Raw genomic sequence first — 24,588 nt, forward strand, 5'->3', positions numbered from 1 at the left:
CTATCTGTAGGGCATACAGACAATACCACAATGTGATGCCCATTACGATGCTGTACATGTGTCAGGACACCATTGTGTCAGACATGTATGTATGTTAATGCACATGTCAGCAGAGTACATGTCAAGGTCACATCAGCCATGTGTACTGTGATCCTGTTTTGGTCCACATGGTGTATCACGGGGGTGCATGCATACTACCATGATTGTGTGAACTGCATGGCTACTAATATGATACCTGCTTGCTGTAGTGTGCACCCCATGGAGGTATGCTTACTAACAATATTAATGTCTGAGATGCATGTCCTCTGCTCTACCACAGGCATGCTGCATGCCATCTGTCAAATCACATGCATGGTGTGTCTGTGTGTGTGTGTGTGTGTGTCTGTGTGTGTGTGTCTGTGTGTGTCTGTGTGTGTGTGTCTGGTGTGTGTGTGTCTGTGTGTGTGTGTGTGGCTGTGTGTGTGGCTGTGTGTGTGTGTGTGTGTGTGTGTGTGTGTGTGTGTGTGTGTGTGTCTGTGTGTCTGTGTCTATTGTAATTTAGAGTCTTTCTTTGCATTCACAGGTGATGTAGGTGCGTTACCCTCCTGTGGTCCATCTGATGTTAATGTCCCCACAGATACTAGCAGTGATGAACATATAAATGAGGTACAGGCAGGGTTGTCAGGGACTGAATCTGTGCCAATGGTTGCCATCCCAGCTATGTCCTCCTCTTCCCCGCACACAATTCTGCTGACAACACATACCGCATCACCAGTGGCCATAGAGGAAGGACAGTCAGCATCTGTCAGTGTGGAACAGGAATGTGTGGTGGCTGCAGAAGGTGTGTCTACACACCATGGTGTCAGTGTAATGACTGCAGATGTGCCACACAGGCATGTGGCCGGTGCTGCTCGTAGGAGGACCTCTGGCAGACATGCACCTGCAGGACAGAGCGCAACAGCTGGTAACACCAGATGCATGTTGCAGACTGTAATGGCGGCACAGGCACGTGCTGAACAGCACACCAGGGAAGGGTAGAGGCTGCAGAGGGCTGCTATCCATACCCTAAATAACAACATCCAGGCATTGGCAAATGCTCAACAGCAGATTGCTGATGTTCTTGACAGGCGATTCGGTGACATGGTTGGAATTCTTGACCGTGGCATGGCAATCCGTGAGCGTGAGCTGTCTGTGCTGGAACATCTGGTAGGAGTGAGATGTAGGCCACGTGGACGTAGGCCAGCCACACCACCTAGTGCAGGTCAAGGTGAGTGTGCCACCTCACATGCCCGCTCCCATAGTGCCGGTAGCAGTAGCAGTGCAGCTAGTGCTGCGCTGTCCACACCAGGACACAGCAGGCCAGGTGGACGTGGCCCTGGACATTCCCAGTGGGGACACGGTTCCAGTGGACATGTGTCATCGGACAGTAGCCAATCTGTACCTCCGCCTCGTAGTGCCCGTGCAACCCCTGGCAGCCACAGGTCACGTGGCCGTGGCCGGACACAGTGAGCTGTACAACCTGGTCTGTACAATCTGGAGCTGTCAATAATACCCCATGTAGGCCTCACAAAAGGCAGAACTGTGTGCACACATACACGCACACAGCAAAGACATCTGTAGGGCACAACAACAACCACATGCATACTGAACAGACATGTCCAGTCATATCACTGGCCTTTACCCACACACATGATGTCATCCATTGGTGCAGCCTATGCCCCTGGCAAACATTATCACCCTGTGCATATGATGAAGCCTGTGCCGCATCCCTGTCATCCACACCATCGGTGCAGGGACATGCTCAAATGGTCTGATGCACAGGGTGAACAGAATAGTGAGAAGTGTAATTTACATTAGTTGTGTAAGAACAGTGAGAGAAGTGTATATTAAAATAGTTGTGTGAGAATAGTGAGAAATGTGTATATTACATTAGTTAGTACTGTTGACACGCACCAGACATACCATGTAGTACAGGTTTAGCATGCATTGTTATATGTTCACAGTATGTGTCATGGTAACAACAGTAACAGTATGTTGGTAATGATGCCCTGATTCCCTCCTTATGGTCTACTTGCATGTGCCTACAGGTAGCACTGTTTGCAGTCTCCCATGTGTAACTGTGGAGTACTCACAGGCACATATGGCAATATCAGCATGCTAAACGTAGCCTCAGCCTGACTGTCTGAAAGTCTAACATACCACAGATGTCCACACATATACTGATCCAGAAGCATGTGGGCAGTTTAATAGGCTACAGTGGCTAGAGATGTGACATCCATACCAGGTCACATCACAGGTATGTTGACATGGTGCAGGGGTTCTACACAGTGGTCTGGCCAATGATAATGTTAGAGGCCACTTGATAGCATGAGGCCTCACTGTGTAGCAGTGATACCCTGTCACATTACAGGAACATGCTCACACTAATGGGGTCAACAACACTATAACGCACACCCCATAGTGTTGAGGTGAGGACCCTTGCCTATGTGGTCATCACCCTCACAGTACTCTGCACCCACACAATACGACACAGAGAAAGAACATGTACAGGTAGCCAGTGCGGCTGAGACCGATGGCATCAACAGGGTAGTGGACTGCATCACCATGAGGGGTTAGGGATCCTGCGTGTTCTGTATGGTAACATACACCCTCACTCCATGCACCAGACAGCCATACATACCTACACACACACACACACACACACACACACACACACACACACACACACACACACACACACACACACACACTGTGGAGACCACAAATGTCATACACATTTGGATAGCTGATGTGTGTGATACACACACCACACCTGCCTACGTCATGCTTTCCACACTGCAGTATGTACAGATCTCTACAATAGTGTACAGGGGGGTGTGTGACAATTGGGTTGTATTCCACACCATATGTGGCATATATGGTCACACAAGCAAACACACATGGCAGTACTGTGAATGATACACCTGCTATATGATGATACGTCTGACAGACATGCAGCAGTATTGGCCGCATTATGTGTACCAATGCTACCTTCAGCAATTGTGCTGCTATATGCACACAGGAGGATGTAAGTGTTACAGGTGTCAAGTGATGTACTGTCGGTAACACCTGACCGCTGTGTAGGTGTTATGTCTCCACCGTCAAGTAATGGTAACATAGCGTACTGTTTGCACATGTCATGGTTCGATGGCATGTAACACACCTGTGAGCCGTCCCTGGCAAACATCCATCTACACAGGTGCATCACCACTTTATGTACACACATCCATCCATACCTGCTGTACATCCTACCGTACTGTCAGTATGTCACCATATACAAGTGTCAATTATGGGGCTGCATTGCAGCTGCATGTTGTAGTTAGGCACAGATGAGTTACTTACATCAGCTACTGTACATGCACGGTAGCTGCATGCACTCTGCAGATTGTACATGCGTGTTGGTCCTACATGCCTGTCATGTAGCCATGTTTGTATGTATTGCAATTGGTGGACATGTGTGTTGACATACATAACACATGGACTGTTGTATGATATGATGGGTGTCATGGGTAACTAGTACAGAGGGAATGTATCCTTGGTCAACATTGCTACCTCATGTACTGTTAGCATTCAACAGCCATGGACCCACCTTCCATTTGTGTGCGTATGATTGCTGTAGCCACTTGTCTGCACAGAGGACAGCAAAAGCTATGCTATGTACATATGTGGTGTGTGTTTGGTCCATGCACATATCCACTGCAATTACATGTATGACATAGCCAAACGTGTGTTCGTTGGTGTACAGCGACAGTCATCTGTCACAACTGTGTAAGACCCAGGGCTCCTGGTATGTGTAGAGTCGACCTGGTTATGTACAGTGGTATCATTGCAATGCATAACACATGATGGAACCCTGTCGGTACATGTGTAGTCTGCACAGTTGCTGTAGACCTACGTACAGTCCACTGGTCATGAGTCACACAGTGTTGTGTTAATGTATGGCTGTGTATTGCTGGTCCAATGACATGGTGATGTGTGATGGCTACATTGTAGATTGTGGTGTGTACCACTGTGATCTACACCTGAGGCAACTGTGATAGCTCCTGAGTGTGTACTGGTCAATACATGTGAGTGGCCTTCATGTACGTGGGGACAGTAATACCATACTGTGCCCTTCTGTGTTTAGAATCCGTGTGCATGCAAGACGGCCCTATGCAACTGCTAAGTGTGTGAGCATGCCCAGCACGCTGTTGTGTAGCTGGACACACAGTACATTCCAAACTGCGCCCTTCTGTGATTAGAATCCGTGTGCATGCAAGACGGCCCCTTGCAACTGCTAAGTGTGTGAGCATGCCCAGTATGCCGTTATGTAGCTGGACACACAGTACATTCCAAACTGTGCCCTTCTGTGATTAGAATCCATGTGCATGCAAGACGGCCCTTTGCAACTTCTAAGTGTGTGAGCATGCCCAGTATGCCGTTGTGTAGCTGGACACACAGTACATTCCAAACTGCGCACTTCCTTAATTAGAATCTGTGTAAATGCCAGATGGCCCTTTGCAACTGCTAAGTGTTTGAGCATGCCCAGTATGCCGTTGTGTAGATGGACACACAGTACATTCCAAGCAGACGTGTGATACTAAGCATGTGGCCATGGCCATTGACATCCTGTATAGTGATGGTGGTCATCCAGGCAACAGATGTCTATTTCCAATGTCATGATGGATGCCTACATTGAACACACTGGTTGCTGTCTTGAAGGGTCTACTGTCTGTGGCGCGTCCCGTATCTATGTAGTGTTGCTGTAGTGCTCTGTAGATATTTGGTTGCCCCAATCACACCACTGCCGTGTGTTTGTCTATGTCTACCCTGGGAAAGTAATATGCTTTCAGACTGCTCACTCTCTATACATTCCCTATCGGCATCCTTGCCTTTGCGGATGATGTCACCCACCTAGAAGTATGCCTCTGGGAGTGCTGTGCTCAGTAATCTCGGTAGCGCATTCTGTAAATGTGTAATGCTGTAGTGTGATAAGGTAGTGAGGTGTATGTTTGACTCCCAGCCCTGTCAAGTGTGCGTGTGTGTGTGTGTGTGTGTGTGTGTGTGTGTGTGTGTGTGTGTGTGTGTGTGTGTTTGCAGCTGCCTGGGGACACAGTAATGCTTTTAGATGCCTCACACCACATACATTCCCTATCGGCGTCTTTGCCTTTGTGGATGATGTCACCCACCTAGAAGTATGCCTCTGGGAGTGCTGTGTTCAGTAATCTCGGTAGCGCGTTCTGTAAATGCGTCATGCTGTAGTGTGTTAGGGTAGTTAGGTGTATGTTCCACTCCCAGCCCTGCCAAGTGTGTGTGTGTGTGTGTGTGTGTGTGTGTGTGTGTGTGTGTGTGTGTGTGTGTTTGCGTGCATGCTCCCGTCCGCCTAGGGACGCAGTCTTGCTTTTAGACACCACACACCACAGCAGTTTGCTACCGACATCATTGCAGATGATGACACGCACCTAGATGACTGCCTCTGGGACTGCTGTGCTTAGTAATCTCGGTAGCGTGTTCTGTAAATGCGTCATGCTGTAGTGTGTTAGGGTAGTTAGGTGTATGTTCGACTCCCAGCCCTGCCAAGTGTGTGTGTGTGTGTGTGTGTGTGTGTGTGTGTGTGTGTGTGTGTTTGCGCGCATGCTCCCGTCTGCCTGGAGACGCAGTCTTGCTTTTAGACGCTGCACACCACAGCAGTGTGCTACCGATGTCTTTGCCTTTGCGGATGATGACATGCACTTAGATGACTGCCTCTGGGACTGCTGTGCTTAGTAATCTCGGTAGCGCGTTCTGTAAATGCATCATGCTGCAGTGTGTTATGGTAGTTAGGTGTATGTTCGACTCCCAGCCCTGCCAAGTGTGTGTGTGTGTGTGTGTTTGCGTGCATGCTCCCGTCTGCCTAGGGACGCAGTCTTGCTTTTAGACGCCGCACTCCACAGCAGTTTGCTACCGACATCTTTGCCTTTGCGGATGATGACACACACCTAGATGACTGCCTCTGGGACTGCTGTGCTTAGTAATCTCGATAGCGCATTCTATAAATGCATCATGCTGTAGTGTGTTAGGGTAGTTAGGTGTATGTTTGACTCCCAGCCCTGCCAAGTGTGTGTGTGTGTGTGTGTGTGTGTGTGTGTTTGCACGCATGCTCCCGTCCGCCTTGGGACGCAGTCTTGCTTTTAGACGCCGCACACCACAGCAGTTTCCTACCGATGTCTTTGCCTTTGCGGATGATGACAAGCACCTAGATGACTGCCTCTGGGACTGCTGTGCTTAGTAATCTCGGTAGCGCATTCTGTAAATGCGTCATGCTGTAGTGTGTTAGGGTAGTTAGGTGTATGCTCGACTCCCAGCCCTGCCAAGTGTGTGTGTGTGTGTGTGTGTGTGTGTGTGTGTGTGTGTGTGTGTGTGTGTGTGTGTGTGTGTGTGTTTGTGTGTGTGTGTTTGCAGCTGCCTGGGGACACTGTAATGCTTTTAGATGCCTCACACCACATACATTCCCTATCGGCGTCTTTGCCTTTGCAGATGATGTCACCCACCTAGAAGTATGCCTCTGGGAGTGCTGTGTTCAGTAATCTTGGTAGCACATTCTGTAAATGCGTCATGCTGTAGTGTGTTAGGGTAGTTAGGTGTATGTTCGACTCCCAGCCCTGCCAAGTGTGTGTGTGTGTGTGTGTGTGTGTGTGTGTGTGTGTTTCCAGCTGCATGACAACAGTACATTGCTTTTACAGTATTCACTCTCCATAACATCAGTGCAGCGTCTTTGCCTGTGATGCTGCTGTCTGCAGGCTAGACGTGTGCCTGTGTGAATCATGTGATCCACTGATCACGGTAGCGCGTTTTGTAATTGTGTGATGCTGTCGTGTGGTACAGTGCTTACGTTTATGTTCTGCTCCCAACCCTGCCACGTGTGTGTGTGTGTGTATGTATCTATCTACATATATATATATATATATATATATATATATATATATATATATATATATATATATATATATATATATATATATGTATATATATATATATATATATATATATATATATGTATATATATATATATATATATATATATATATATATATATATATATATATATATATATATATATATATATATATATATATATATATATATATATATATATATATATATATATATATATATATATATATATATATATATATATATATATATATATATATATACGGGTCTACTACTAATGCCCGAAGCGATTCCCGACGGAAAACTCACGACGCCAGATGACCGACAGGTAAGTGTACCGACAGGGTGATTTGCCGACAGCGGAAAGACCGACAAGGAATGTGCGATCGCTGTAAGTGTGCGATGGTGACGGAGTTAGGCGGTCAGGTAAGTGCTCGAGATTGTGGGATGTCGGGTTAGGCTGTGGGAAAGGTGAGTGTGTGTTCGTGTCGGAGGTATGGTTGGTAAGGTAAGTGTGTGCTAGTGAGGGACTGTAGTTTAGGACGGGTTAAGTGAGTTAGGGTTAGGGTGCAGGTAGGTGATGTGTGCGTTAGTGTCGGAGCTTGGGCTAGGGGTGGGTTAAGTGAGTTAGGGTTAGGGTGCAGGTAGGTGATGTGTGTAGTGTCGGAGCTTGGGCTAGGGGTGGGTTAAGTGAGTTAGGGTTAGGGTGCAGGTAGGTGAAGTGTGCGATAGTGTCGGACCTTAGGGTTAGGGTTTGGGTCAGGGCTAGTGTGTATGCTATGTAGTGTCGCGTGTTGTTTACGTTCCGTGTGTCGGTGTAATGGTGTTCGGTGTAATGGTGTTCGGTGTTTTGCGTTGTTGGGTTTGTGTGATGTCGGTCATCTGGCGTCGGGGAGTTTTCCGTCGGGGAATCGTCGTGTCGGTAATTAGTAGTAGACCCATATATACATATATATAATGTATATTGTATATAGATATGTATGTTGGGATTATCACTCTTGACTCTGCTGCATTGTCTGTACAAGAGCACCATGGATGTATGTACATCTGCTATGGCTCTGTGATAGTGCACATACTGTGTGCTGTAGTGATCGTGGGTTATACACGTGTAGAGACCGGTTATTGTGTTGCTGGGTATTACATGGGCATTGGAAACAATGTTAGTGCAGCACCTTTGACTGGTCGTATGCAGATCTCGGCAACAGTCAGCAGTGGTTATTACAGTGGAGTGTGAGTATGGCTCATATCCATCTGTAGTAACTGTCCATTCTATGCACCTCAGGTTAACATTACAGATGCATGTTTATCCACAGGTTGTGGTACAGATCCCAGGACTGTATGTGTAGACATTGACAGGTGCAGGACTGAGTTGTGTTGGATGCATGGAGGGGTGTCCATGGCCAGTAATGGGGATCTCTACAGCCTGGCAGGTACGGTCTGTGACTGTCCCACAACCACCTGTATATGGCTGATACATGCTGTACCTGTGTATATGCAGACACACACACTTACCACAAACAGCTATGGCTATCACATATACACACCCATTGCACCACCATTGGGCCATGCAATAACCATTGTCTCTCACACACACACACCTATGTGTACATTGGATGGCTCTATGACAGCTCTGGACATGTTAACACCACACCCTGTGCATATGATGTCACCTGTGCCACCACCTGTGATGTGTAACATTGATGCAGGATCTGACTAACCTGGTGCTGCTGCACACGGTGGCTTTATTCCACTGTATTGATGTTAGCATGCTGTTAACACACAGTGTGTTACTTCCAGGTGTACTTCAGCAGACATGATGCATTGCAGCTATGACTATCACTGTAGCATAGTTTACAGCACTGTTACTTCTGATGATGTAGTCTCCATCCATGTGCCATTTCACTGATGTGTGTAGTATTGGCAGCATGTGTGTCTGTGTGTGCAGTACGTGTGTGATGTGTGTAGTACACATGTATACATGCTTAAAAACACATACACGACATTACACGGGCTTCACCATTCGTACACTAGCTTACTCATTCTTCCACACGCGCACACCGGCTAACACGCGTGCACACATACTTACTCGGGCTTACTGGTGCGCATGGGCACAGACACACTGTGGGCAGGTTTACAGGTCACATCGGTGGTATCCATGGCGTACGCCGTCAGTCTCCTGACGTTCCCTAGGATAGCTCATGACTCGTCTCTTCCACTGAGTACTGACAGCACACATGTGACACTGCTCCATTGAGGTTACAGTGTTTTGTACATACACACTCATGTTGTCACCTATCTTCTACTCTAATAGTCCCCTTAACCTACACTACATGGTAGAGGCTTGGCCCATATGGCATGACATGTTATGATTCACTATCCTCAGCCTCACTTGCCTCACACTGCCTACAAATGCTTCGTTACATCTCTGACAGAGCGCTTCCACACATAAGTACCAGTACGCAGTAGCCATGTTGTCTCCAGCTTGCCATTCATCTGCATGGTGTACTAACATCTAACTAAACCTACATTTTGTATGTATATTATCCATATGTCTTGTTGTGAAGCGCAGCGCGTTCTCGTGGCACTGTGCTACGCTTCCACACCAGGGATCGGGGGAGGACAACTACTGGTTCATTGATATCCAATGGACAAAGCCGCCACTGGCCTTGGACTTGGACATTGGCATGCTTCTTCGACTGTATTCATACTATATTTGCAGCTTTCATTGCTCTGTTTAGCAACGTGCAAAATGTTAGTCGCATAACATCCGGGTACATTTCTGCACATAACTCTGCTCTTGCACGGACAGCTTACTGTTTCATGTATTGCGTAATTACGTAGGGTTACCACCTGTCCCACTTTACGAGGGACAGTCCCTCTTTGGGCTGTTGTGTCCTGCAAAAATGTGAAAAAATGGCAAATGTCCTGAGATTTTAGGACAAAATTATTTTCTATATTTTATGTCATATTTGCATAAAACAGTTATTCTGTATCTGAAACACCTAAATGTTATAAGAAACAGAATAAGGAACTAAAATGCTACAAGAATAGACTTTTATTCAGGCAAAAAACTGAAGTTCTGTCCTTTGTACTGGCCGTGGGTATGTTTTGCCCTGCAAAATCTGATGTTTGTAGCACAAATGTCCCACTTTGGGCATTTGGAAAGGTGGCAACCCTATCATTACATCATTTGCATAGCTTACACATACAAATGGGGTATGTTGCAAATCCCAACATTGTCCGTGCAATGTTCGTGTTACGGGCGGTCTTGCACGCCCCTGCAGGTGTTTGCTGAATAGCCTGGCAGTCATCTTTCCTTGCTGTACTCTCACTCAATCCATACACGCTGGAGGCTTCGTGTATCATGGCCCAGACTTTGCAGTGTGCTATGTCTATTTGTGGTGTATGCATGGCTGTGGGTATGTCCCACTGTCATCACTGATAAAGGTGAAACCCTATAGGTACTTCCTGTAGACTGCTGTGTCATTTGACATGTCAGCACATACCTGCGGATGAATTTCCTACTGCAGCGCTTTTCATACCTTCTGAGTTATCTTGCAGTCGATAATGCTGTTTCCTCAGACATGTATCTGTTTCAGATCATACCTATCAACCTCCTAGTGCAAAACATCTGTACAAAGCCTAACATGATGGGGGGACAGATAGGGGCAGATTCTACATATTGCTCTTACAAACGTAGATAGTTGACAGTATTATAGGTTTTGCATTAGTATGACCTTTCTGAGGGATTTGGGGTCTTAAACACATATGTTTATCATTATTTAATGACGTCAGTTCTCAGGTATTTGGCAGACAGGTACAGATTGTGAGAGGAACACACCACACATATGAGGCATACATCTGCACATTCGTACAGTTGCGAGGTATGTTTCTGATACTGGACATCAATTTCCTTACGCCAATACACACAATACATGGCGCCGTCACAGGCCAGTTACCATTACATTCCTATTGCAGGACACACCCACCCACTGGGTTATATTCCTCACACAGGCCAACAGGTGCTTATCCACACTAATTATTCCATCATGTACCTTATGTGTACGCCGGTATTTCTGCTTTCTGTCAGTGGCAGAGCTCACGTACGAGTATGGGGGACTGGACACTATATTGGTGACACTGCATGACACCCTGAGGGACACATGTCTTTTGAGTCTATTAACCTTGCACATTGACTTTCACAGGCCATACATTGTAATTCACATTTGTGGACAAACATGCTTATGACTTGTACATGTTTTGTCATTTGTCCTGACGTCTTTCTTCTCACCTGTCCACCTAGTATCACTAGTTCTGTACATTTCATTAGGACGGGTTACCTTCATACCTCTCACCTGTATACATTATGGGTATACGCCCTGGGGTTTGACCTATGATTCTGTTACATTTGTCATTTGTGCCTTTCTGGTAGATTGCTGGCAAGCCATGATGGACTGTGCGGTTAGGTAATCATGACTGACATTTCTATTTCATGATTACTAACTCTCATAACATTCGTATTCCTGACTACGCAATTATTCTATCAACGGTCTGACTTTGTCTGAGGTATATTTAATATAGTCCCTATTTGTCTGTCGTGTACTATGCCTTAGTCCAGCTGTCTTATTCTGACATTCTGGCAGGTATGGTTACCATCTTGGTCGTACGCGTGTCCATCCATGATAATTGCCTACATGACACTGATATAGGTCCCTACATCTTCCCCCAATGGTTTACACAATATCCAGTAGATGGGTTGCACCTTTTTGGAGAAGGTAGGCGTGTGCTATACCCACATAGGTATATTGATCACTCCCATGGGGCGTACCTAATAGATCTGTGTCAACCAACATCTTGGCCCAATTCTGCATACCCATGATTCCCATACCTGACACACCTCCACAATACCCATTAAACATGTTTAATGTGAGCGATAATAAAGTGTGAGGACACTTCTGAGCACTCCCCACTCTGCGGATATCAGCTCGTACGTCATACATTCAATCGACCCATGTGTTATTACCCTTGCACCTGCTACTGTTGCATGTACACCTATATCGTAGTTGCAGGTGTGACTTCTTTTGCATCAATGACGGTTGGCACTTCGTACAGGATCAATTTTTGGGGTCCTGCAAAGGACACCTATATTCATGTTTAATGTGTAGAACTTGCAGGCCTTGTCACACTGGTACTTTCCGGGCAATTGTTTGGAAACCAACGGTGTATTCTCCTTTCATGCATGTCTGTCTGTCTATCCATATTATCTATACCATGACCTATTTATATACATGTGTTATATGTACAGGGATATATGTTTGTTGTGTATATATCTATTCATGTATCATGTGTGTATAGATTTATATATGTACATATATACATGTGTCTGTACATTCCTCATCTCGTAATTTGCTTTGGATTATGTCTGTGGATATATGTGTATATATATCTCCATATCATACCTTTCAACTGTACAGATTTCCGCTGCATGTACAGCTGTTTGCCTCTTATCTTTGGTCCGTTTTTCATAACCTTGTGTCCATCTGGCAAGTTAGTGGCATATCATTAAAGACTGACGTTGGTAAATAATGACAAACATTTCAGGTTACAACTTCATACCCTTCAGAGAATCCATGCTAGTGACACACCTGTTATTCTATCCACTTTCTATGTTTGTTAGGGCAATATCTGTGGATTGTCCCTATTTGTACCAGTTGTTGTCATGGCTTTGTCCGGTTTCATACTTTACGGGTTTAACAGGTATGAGCCATGTACATAGAACGTGGGGAAAACACCTTTCATTTTCTATTCTGTGAGCGGATTACACACGCGCAGGCGCACTTGCATATCCTTATTGTGGGTTACATGTGTTTCATAGATAATTATGCTTCCGTGAACTTTCATAATTCTGACTGTAACAGTTACATATCTGTATTCCAGTTTACGGACTACTGCAAAACACACGTTCACCTTTACATATTTAAATGTGTGTACTGCACGGACGCTTTCATTACACTTTCAGGTTATATGTGCAGTGGTCGTAGGTCAACCGGGACTTCATTCACGTTGGCCGGATACCAGAACCACTATTCTATTGGTGTTCTCCCTCATTGATATGCATACCCATAGTACTTAGCTACATCAACATACGCCTCACCGCTTCACCTACGACACAGGCATCCATTCTCCTGCTGGGAAAAAGGCGGTACTACATATTACACATTCCCTATTGCCTACTGCTGTGGACTCCGGCTGAATTGTTAATCACTCCGAGGATATGCAGAACACCAAGGCATATAGTCCAGCCACATACAGGTCTATGATTGTCAGGGTGTTCATGTAATGATCTGGGTTTAGGCTTGTCCACCTGGTGAATGGAACTTCCCTGGACGAGGTCAAATGTCAGACGAAGCATATGGACAGGGATTATCTCCCTATTTTGAAGTTTTACCTGTGTTTATAGACACAGGTGTTTGGGCACCTGTCAGCAGCTTATTCTGTTGGCATTACATATTATGGGTGGGGTTGTTATAGTCCATACTCCACGATGAGGGGTGTTCCCATTCACATTTGACTATTACCTGTATACAGTCATATGGGGATTATTATTTTTGGACATGAAGTGACTACAGGTATGCAGTTGTACATTACACAAGTGTGAAGGGCTGTTCCTGTAAATATGTAGAGAACATACCTCTCAACCTCAGAGCACCGAACCTGCGCAAAACCTACATGATGCAGGGGACAATTAGGGACACATTTTAACGATTGCTCTTACAAGCTTAGAACATTGATAGAATGCTAGGTGTTTCATTAGCATGACTGTTGTGCAGGTTGTGGAGTCTTATACTCAGGATATTTCTCATTATTTAGTGACATCAATCCCCAGCTATTTACCACACTGGTGCAGATTGTCGGAGGCACACACCAACACTATGGGGCAAACCTGTGGTCATTCTTAGGGTTGCCACCTTTTTGACTGCCCAAAGTGGGACATGTTCTGTAGAGATGTCAGATTTTCCAGGACAAAACATACCTACAGCCATGCATAGTACTGAACTTTAACCTTTTTTGTACATATAATAGTTTATTCTAGTAACATTTGAATTACTTATGCTACTTCACATAACATATTGAGGATTCGTATATAAAATAACCGTTTTATGCGACTATTAAAGTAAATTAGGAAATAAACTCTCGTGTTATGCTATGTGTTGATTTTTTTCACAGGACACAACTGCCTACAGAGGGATTGTTACTCGCAAAGTGGGACAGGTGGTGACCCTAGTTATTCTACGAATATCCGAACAGTTGAGTGGTATGGCACAGACCTCTGTAATACGCTGTTGTGTTCTGGCACAGCAGTAGCTCAGCATTAAAGACTGCAGTCGGAACGTGATGACAGACAGTTGGGTTTCAGACTTCATACTCCACACATTAATGCCAATGTGCAAACTGTTATTCTATCAAATTCTATGTTTCTAAGAGATATGTTTACAGATTGTCCCTGATTTTGGACCTTTGTCTCACTTATATTCACGGCTCTGTCCAGATATCTTGCTCACACAGGTTGACAGGTATGGTCAGTCATGACTGCACACAGTCAGTGTCCCTCACACTTGATCAGGGTTGACCTGTTTACGTAGTGCCTTCCTCACCCTCATGCCATTTTCCATTTTGCAAATGTGTGCATTATATTCTCCCTCCTATTCGTGTCTGGACATGTGCGTCACGGGAAGGTATTTTATCCTGGGTGGTAGGTTATGCATGCCCACTTAGGGCTGGACAGTGTCATGGACCTCCACTGCACGTTCTGACTTGTGTCCAGATATCTACTGGATTGGACATCATGTCGTCATACCCATTCTACTATTTACTCAAGTTGGTCATCCCGTGAGGGATATCCCAAAAATTGGTCAAGACGAAAACAAGTTAGATAACGAAGATTTTGTGGCTGCACGAAAATGTGCAGGGGGTTTTACCTGCAGGGGATACATGGTTTGCAATCCTGACACTGCCTAGGGTGACAATACCTACTACATATGCATAGGGGTCACTGTGTGTAGCTGTTTCTGCAACAAACCAGTGGACCAAGTACGGCTGGATTTGGTGGACGTTCTGGTATGGTGGCAGGTTGTGTGTTGTGGAGGGTATGCTGGGTAGGCTATTATGCATCCAGGTGTGTTGCGTTTGTTATGGCCAGTTCCATCAGGACCCATCTGTGGGTATGTGACGGTGCCGTATCTATACATTTGTCTTGCATATTTCCATATTCATATGTTTGTGAGATTGTGTTCTACACTATGGCCTGTCTGCTTGTCTTGCAGCTGTTTCTACATGAGGTTGTGTTTCTTTCCACTTCACCCGCTGCCCCCTCATACACCTCCGGTTCACCTTTTCTGCATACGACACAAGTATCGCCTTTGAGGAATTTACCATTAAACACACACCCCTCACACGCGAATTACTCACACCCCATAGAGCACTACTTTGGTTGTTGGCCCATGACACGGCCAGAGTTACACATTGACTACCCTACATGTGTCGGGTACCTTTATGGTTGTGTGGACTACCCTGCCATGTTTGCTTTCCATATGCTATACCTCACGCACATAGGCACATGCCCTTACTTCACTTTCATTACTTGGTTGGTGTATCCGGGTACTACCCGTTCGACTGTGTCACATACACGTTCGGATTATACAGCTGACTTCTGGATTTTGCCAGCCTGTTCTACTCATTGGTAGGATGGCACCTTTTCCTATGTCCAAGCTATTCCTTACACATGTTCAACCATTGAGGACATTGCCTCCCCACAGTCAACGGTTGTGTTTCCACCTTTTCAATTGGCCACAGTGTGACATAGGGTTACCACCTGTCCCACTTTGCGAGGGACAGTCCCTCTTTGGGCAGTTGTGTCCTGACATGTAATTGTCAACATGGCAAATGTCCTGAGATTTTAGGACAAACATATTTCTTATATTTTATGTGATAGTTGCATTAAACAGTTAATTCTGCATCTGAAATACCTGACTGTTATGAGAAACAGAATAAGCAACTAAAATGCTACAGGAATACGCTTTTCTGTAGGCAAAACAGTTATGTTCAGTCCTTTGTACTGGCCGTGGGTATGTGTCGGCCTGTACAGTCTGATGTCTGTACCAAACATGTCCCACTTTGGCCATTTGAAAGGGTGGCAACCCTACTGTGACAGTTGCAGTGAACACAGCATATTTTACAGGCCGACACATACCCAAGGTCAGTTCGGCAGATAGAACTTACAATTCTCGCCTATATCTAAGCTTATTCTTGTAGCATTTCGGTATCTTATTCTGTTTGTTATGACATTTATGTATTATACGTCCAGTGAAATATGTTTAATGCAACTATTGCATGACATCTACGGAGGAATTATGTCCTATATTCTCTGGACATTTGCCAGTTTTACATGTTTGTGTCAGGACACATCTGCCCACAGAGGGACTGTCGCTCGCAAAGTGGGACAGGTGGTAATCTTGGTCGACGGTACGGATCATACTGTTCCTTTCGGCCTACATGTGTCCGTGTTGTTATGGCTCGTTTATATGCTCCTTCTGTTTTGTTTACATGCGTATGCTATTTCCTATCACATTTGGTATGTGAAATATGGACATACCTTTTGTATGTGACTATTACATGGCTTGTGGGATATGATTCAGACATACAGTCACTACCTATATCTACATTTCTCCTCATGTATTTTGTTATGGACACATCTGCACAGCTATGTTCCCTCCCTCAAATTATGGGTCGGATGGTGACCCTCTCCGTTGGACTGGACGTACCTACTGGCAGCGCGCTAACATCTGATACATTTCACTTCCACATGGTATAGCTATCAACACTACGTTGGACTACAGGCACACGGTTTTCCTGTCATTTGTTCATGGGTAGGGACCCGTTATTCCCTACCATGCATTTGTGTTTGACTCTTCATTTTCTGTTCGCAGAGACTCTGCTTTGCATACGTTTCAGTCTCCACAGACACTGATAGGTACGATTACTATTGCTGGCGGAATATAATATTCAGCAGTTTAGGTTGCTCCTCGGAAGCTGACATTGACACGCCTCCCTGTGCAACTTCGATACGCCCCTTGCACTCGCACACGTTTCCTATGCATGTGGCTGTGGCAGCTGCTCGCCTTTATTAATATGCATATGGCGCGTCTACTCCACATCTACACCGCACGGCCGGCGCAAGCCTTATGCCGGTCTTGCGCCGAGCTTCATGAATCCGGGGGACTGTATATGAATTTTGAAGTTTCTTTAAGTTCTGCATGTATGTAGAATCATCATATGTCCATTATTCATAATGTTTTCATTTTCCATTTATCACACATGGTGGCTTTCTAATAATTTATACAGATTTCCCTTTAATGTTATTTTTGTGACACTGGACCAGTATGCTCAACTCTCAAAAAAGTTTTTTTTTCTAATTTGGTTATGATGTTGACATGGTCCATGTGTTTAATTTTTAAAACATGGTATGACATCAGGATGCCTTGCATAGGCCCTGAGTAATTTAACATGTCAAGTCATATATGCATTTTTATAACTGTCTTAACACAAACAGCTACCAATTAGTATGCTCTGTTTAAAATGTTACTGACAATTGCAGCATTGATAAACATTTGGATATGCAGGCATTTTGCTGCACAGATGTATACAACATGTTTCTGAAAATGCACACAATGATCAGTGAAAGAAAATTGCTTGAAAGTAAAACTACTGTCTACCAGCTTCAACAGTCTGTGCATCTTTATGTGACTGTTCTGTCTCCCATATCTGACCTTGAATGCACAATGAGAAAGGAAATAAGAACACCTGTCTTAATAACTGTTATCAAGAAGCATTAATGAAATTTGTAACATTAGAATTGTGGAAAAATTATTTTAGCTGTAGCACATAAAATGGTAATACATGTAAAAAAAAACAGTCAAGTGAGGTACTATAAAAAAATCAGATTTCCGAGTGTACCATTTGTAAAACCTTACAAATGCATACAGTTGTAATACCAATCCTGAAAAAGGGCAGTTGTGTTCCAGTGAGTTTAACATGTCAAGAAAAGAAAAAAAAAAAGAAAAACAGAACAATAAATATAGTATTTACATTTTAGAACCATTCCCAGTTCAGGATGCTGTATATTTTTGAGGTATTCCATACAGTGACATATACAAATCACTTTTATTTCTTCGGCATTGCATAATATGGTATTGACATAGGAGGCATTTGTCATTGATGATTGCTGTGTTGCATTAGAGATGAATGCAGTAACACTGAGCAAAATGTGTGGTCATTAAAAAGAAGACATATAAGCTGCGGCAGGGCTGGCCACCTGGCGGTGTAAACCTTGGCTCGAGATGCTTGTCACTGCAGAAGTGACACCCCGACCGTATGTGCAAAATGGGAAAAGGGGTTGAGGATGAATGTATAAAGTGTCACAGATAAGAGAAATGAAGTCTGCAATTTGGCAATGAATTGCAAATATTTTGAAATCTCTGATTCTGAGGGGTGTGATGGGTTGTGAATGTTGAATACTCATGACAACACAGAGTTTCAGATGAGTGTTTGGATTCAGAAGTGGAAAGGAAGGAAGCATAAAGAAGGATGGAGAGGAGGTGGGTTTTTGCAATAGTGGCTTTGGTCTGTTTAGTCATGAACTTTTTGTTTCTATAGAGGAGTCCCAATTTTCTGTTCACCTTTTTGATGGTTTGTGCTATGTGGATATCAAATTTCAGGTGATTATCAATCTCAACTCCTAGTCTTGTTTTATGTGGGACACTCATGAGGTAAATACGTGAACAATTGAAACAGTAAAGGTTGAAAGCAGCTACGTTTCTGAGCATGGATTTATTTTTGGAAAAGTAAATTTCATTATATTTCATATAATATATAATGAAATTGCCAGAGATCTTAGCTTGAACAATGCAGTGCTTCTTTATCGAGAACCCTATGTGTTTTTTGGAAAAGCATCTCGAGCTCAAGGGAGGAAATCAGAGTACCCAGAGGAAACCAACACGAACACAGGCAGGACATGCAGACTCTGCACAGAAGGCATCCCAGCTAAGAATCGAACAGGAGAACCTCTTCCTGTGAGGCAGCAATGTTAATCACTGCAACACTACACCACCTATTTTAATTGTTCTTTTGATTGTAATGTATCTTAGATATCAAGTCAATATTTTCATGTTATGGTCAGGCACTACCAGTGATCTGAAATATTTTTTGAATTCTTGGAACAGACTATGGATTTTCTTAGGTTCTCCAATGTTATTTCTCTAAACAGTATTCATTACTTGGCTGTGTTGATGTCAAAAGACAATGAATCCTCTTGTTTTCAGTCTTCCTTATATCTGCCATCCTTTTCACCATAAGTACTGTTTTGTGAAAAGACAGATGATAAAGAGTATCCTGGATTATTTTCTCAGATAGTGTATTTTTAAAAGAAATGTCTGTTCTTAAAAAGTGCTTATCAACAAACAGCACAAAGTTCAGCTCGTTGATAAGAGGGCAGCTGCAATTATTGGTGGTAGAAGCTTGGTTTATAAACCCATTATGAAACACAAAGGGTTCACTATAAAGAAGCACTGCATTGTTCAAGCTAAGATCTCTGGCAATTTCATTATAACTTTTTCAGTGGATGCAGGATACATTTCTAAAATTATAAAGTCCAAATGGGAAAAAGCTATGTCTCTGAACCTTAGGTCTTGAGCCAAAAGTTGTTTTTAGAAGTACATGTAATATTAAGAGCATAATAGAGAGGTCATCTGATATTTCTATCACTTGCAATGGAAAAGGGTCCAAATGCCGGATGTGCAAACAATGTAGGTATACTTATGACACAACAAATGACTCAGTTAAAAACTATCAGAGGACAATCCCTTGCCCTGGTAGATGCAATTTCAACACCAGAGCAGTGGTATACTTCGCATAATGTCTTTCTTGCTCTGCGTATTATGTTGGGAAAACTGAGCGTTCCCTTAAAGAAAGGAATCATGAGCATGTTGGAGATACTAAGAAGGGGTATGTTAACAGTGCACTATTTAAGCATTATTTTATGTGGCCAAACCACAAGAAGTTTGTGTTTTTTGTTAATAGCAAAATGAATATCTCTGGATGGGGAGGTCCCTGGAAATGCAGACTTGAATGAAAAGAACTGTTGGGGCAATGCAGAATAATGCCACAAAGTTTCAATGAATCAATGGCAATGTTTCCATATTGACAATTTTGAAACTAAAATCTTTGGAATATTAACTATAGATAGGTGCATGTATATATAATGGTACGTACACAATATACTTTAAGTGTTTTATCACTTTAAATTTTGTGAAAGCTAATTTTACTTCCCAATTTTGATTGGCTATTGTTGATCACATGATTCTTAGTTTTTAAAGCAAAGTTGCAAATGTTTTTAACAGTTTTGATAAAGTTCATTTGTTTCTCTGGGAGAATGCCCTTGACTGTTTTGGGGGAAAAACACATTTTCTTGCGAATACAAGTGGAGGAGTTCATTTGGTTTTTAGACATTTATTTTGCCCTTCAGTACCTTGGTTGTGTATCTTTCTGGTACTTTTTAACTTTCCCACTGTCCTGACCAAATATCTCTTAGTCAGTACAGATATCCCCTGAAAATAGGTCATAACCTATTTGGACTGACTTGGTCAACAAAAGTAAATATTTATATTTACATACATATTAATTTCCAATTTTCACAACTCATTCCAAAATACCAAGCATAGAGGTGATTTATAGAGCATAAGAGGAATGTTATGGGCTTGAGTAATTTTGTTGCTGATACTGTGACTCTAACAGTCAAGGTCCCTGAGGTATGACCTCTATTTAAATGGATTATGCTTTGGATTTTTGAAGTAATGACATTTGTAAAGACAGGTTTATTAAATATATTTGAATGATTTCTGTGTTTCTAAATTTTTATGTCTTTTGAAATATTAGCATTTCTTATTGTTTGAAACATATTTCATTAAAATTGTTTAGGATTTCCCAGACATTTCCACTGAAATCAACAACAGCAAACAGGTAATCCACTGTGGAAGAGGTCTGTGAGATAACAAAGAACAAAATTCCAAAAAGTGTAATCCACAGAACCAACCATGACAGCAGCAAGTAATGAAAAAGCAGCTTTCATTAAAAATAAAATAAAAAGGTGAACACGTTCATGCCCAACTGAGCACTTCTTCACAACAACAAAAATGATTAAAAACAGCTGTCTTAAATACCCAGTACTTCAAATAATTTAAATCACATGATCAATTATTTAAATAAATCAGGAGCCCTGAGAACAGGCTTTAAAGGTACATAGCCATTTAACCTTGGGTGTGCATCTGCTTGAAACCTGATTATCTATTTAGTCGCACACTGTTCTGTAAAGTTTTTGATGTCTCCCAAACATTGCCTGGGGGCAATGCCCTCAACACTCTAAACTTAAATTTGTGTACAGTTCTCTCTTCCTGTACATGTCTTGCTAGAACATTCCTTAAATCTTTATTCCCAATGGCTAGTAGATGCTCTCTATCTCTGTCCTTTAACAATCTGTTGGTCTTACCTATATAACAACATGTACATGCTTGGCTGCAAGCTAAATAAACAACATCGGCAGTAGAGCAATTGGCATTGACCCTAAAGTCGAAAACCTGATTAGTCACAGGATGCATGAATGTATTGCTGCTATTTATACACTGACAAACATTCTATCCACCATATGGCATTGTCCCCCTCTGTATCTGCTCTCCTACCTTCTGTTTCTTGCCATAGCATAACAGTCTCTTCAGAGATTGTTTATTTTTAAAGACAAAACATGGATGTTGACCTACAATACTTCCTATCTTAGTAACTGATAATAAAACTGGCCAGTTCCTTTTCACCATGTTGCAAAAAATATCAACAGTGCTTGTGTAATGCATCAAACAAATTGACCCTATTACTATCTCCATTGTTTACAATCTGGCTATGGCTAAAAATAGTACCTCTATCTGAGTTATAAGGTCGAGCTGAGGTCTTCCTTAAAGTTCTCACCTCCTTGGCCATTCTCTCCATTTCACCTTCCCTATATCCTCTGTCTTTAAACTCCTGTGTTAGACTACTCAAACTAAATTCAAACACATTATCCTTGCTATTCAATCTCAAGACTCTCATGCCCTGATCTTTCAACACATTCCTAAACACCTTGGAAGGAAGCATACTGTCTCTCCTCAATGTTGCCCTCTGATCTAAACACTTCTACATCTAAGAAGTCCATTGCAGATTTTGAACATTTATATGTGAACTTCAAAAAAGATGTATTGTGTAAGTAGTCAATAAACTCTGGGATTATGTCCTCAGGATCCACCCATAACAGAAAAACATCATCCACAAATCTCTTAAAAATATATAATATATTCAGAAAATCTATTATCCTTCAACACATACGTTTGTTCCCAGTGTGACATAATCAAGTTTGCATAACTATTGGCACAGGGTGTGCCCATGACAACACCCTGTTACTGCCAATAATATGCTCCATTGAATAAGAGCGCATTATGCTTTAATATCAAACTGACCAAAGAGCATATCAGGGCTATCTTTGCATCGCTAAAATCACTGCATTCCTTGAGACAGGTGTACAAAAACCTAAGACCTTCATCATTGGGTATGGATGTAAAAAGTGACTGCACATCCCGAGTTAAAAAATACAAACTCTCTAAGTCATTACATTGTTCTACACATAAAAAGAGATCTTTTAAACATTGCTGGGTATCCCTTAGTATTTGCACAATGTAAAATTAGCACATAACCAGTGAATGCATTTCATTCTTTCAGTGGTAGTCCAAGTAATAGAAAAGGAATGTAAAGAATAATATTACATTAATTATTGAAGTTATCCCATAAATGCAATGGTGACCTCAAGATTTTCTGTTTCTGTCATAATCAAATAGCTGAAGATACAAAGCACTAATTGAATAGTTTGTTTCCCAATGAGAGATGTTTTTGACGTAGTGGTTGGTGACACAGAACATTGACAGGGTCTGCCTGTAGCAATAATGTGGCCAGAAAAATTAAAAATTTGTGTACCCTGTTTTTTTTTTTTTTTTTTTTGGAGACAAGAATGAAAGAACAAGTGAGCAGCTTCATGGTTATAGCATAATTCTTTCTGGACAGAGGATAACCAGTATGGATGCATCTTCTCAACAAACAAAGTCCATTGTAAATGAAGTAAAGGGAATGGTGGAAGTAGGACAATGATGGGGTTGCCGGTTTACTATCATTATTTCAAATGGCAAAACATTTGCCATTTGAAATAATGAAAAGTTAAACTGAAATGAAACATTTTGGGCATACACAATGTCGTTCCAAATGATCAACACATTTGAGCCGACATTGTCGCCGAAAATATGACGTGATAGCCGTATAGGAGTTGATGTAAATCAAACTCCTAAATGACATATCACGTTTTTGCCCCCCCACCACTCCCTGCTACTAATTTATTCCAACTCTGCGATCACACTACAGTGGGGATATGGATGAATTTCCAATCTCAACTGTACTGCGAGCTCGTATATATAGTCAAACACACTTATGCGAATGCACTACTGCAGTCGCGTAAGTGTGTTCAACTATCCCAACTCACTTTTCACTTTGCGAACGACATTCTAATTTTCTGCAGCATAACTGCCAACAGCATGTCGTTCGCAAAATGATAGTAAACCGGGGTTGTCATAGTGTTCCCATTTAAGGTAGGGTATTCAGTAGAGAATAACAGAAGTAAAATGGTGGAAATAACAATATAGTGCCCAGCTTGCAATCTAAAATATAAAATGTAATGCAGTTGTACTGGAAAGAGAATGTAAGCTTGAAATGATAGTTCTGCATTGTGTGAGAGAGTACACAGGTTTAGGTTTATTCATCCATATCCCCACTGTAATGCAATCTCGGAGTTGGAATAAATTAGTAGCAGGGGGTGTGGGAGTCGCAGCCCCCCCTGCAAAAACGTGATATGTCATATAGAAGTTTGATTTACATCAGCTCCTCTACGGTTATCACGTCACATTTTCATTTGAGGGGACATTGTGTACACTCAAAATGTTTCATTTTGGTTTAACTTTTCGTTATTTTGAATGGCAAATGTTTTGCCATTCGAAATAATGATAGTAAACCGAGTATACAGCTTATTTGCTGGTCAAGAACAGAGAAATCAGTAATACATTTTGTAGGGTCCAGAAAAAACTGTGAAATGGGGCTAAAACAGGTTGAGGCCTGTTGTGGGAGAGGATAAGATATCAAAGCTGTGGAAGTAAGCAATGGCTGTGTAGTAGAGCATATGAAGAAAACAATGTCAGAAAAGTAGGAGGGGTTTGATTAGGGGGTGTGGTCCAGTGAGTATAAAATAAATTAGGTTGGGGTTGGACTGGGGATAGTGTAGGGGAGCAGGTCAGCACATTGTCTCAAGTGGAAACAATCTGTGAATGAGCCATCAGAGAAGGAAAGAAACAAGTATATTTCAGGTGGAGAGTTGGAGAAAAAAATTACATGCAATTATTAGCAGACATGTAAGGACAGCACAAAAGAAAAAAGGGGAAAAAGTTGTCACAGGTTGAACTACAGGTAAAAGGGGGCTTGGACAAGTGA

Source organism: Protopterus annectens, chromosome 7.part0 (genome assembly GCF_019279795.1).
Source record: "Protopterus annectens isolate FY-2018-M chromosome 7.part0, PAN1.0, whole genome shotgun sequence".
NCBI classification, from domain to species: domain Eukaryota; kingdom Metazoa; phylum Chordata; order Ceratodontiformes; family Protopteridae; genus Protopterus; species Protopterus annectens.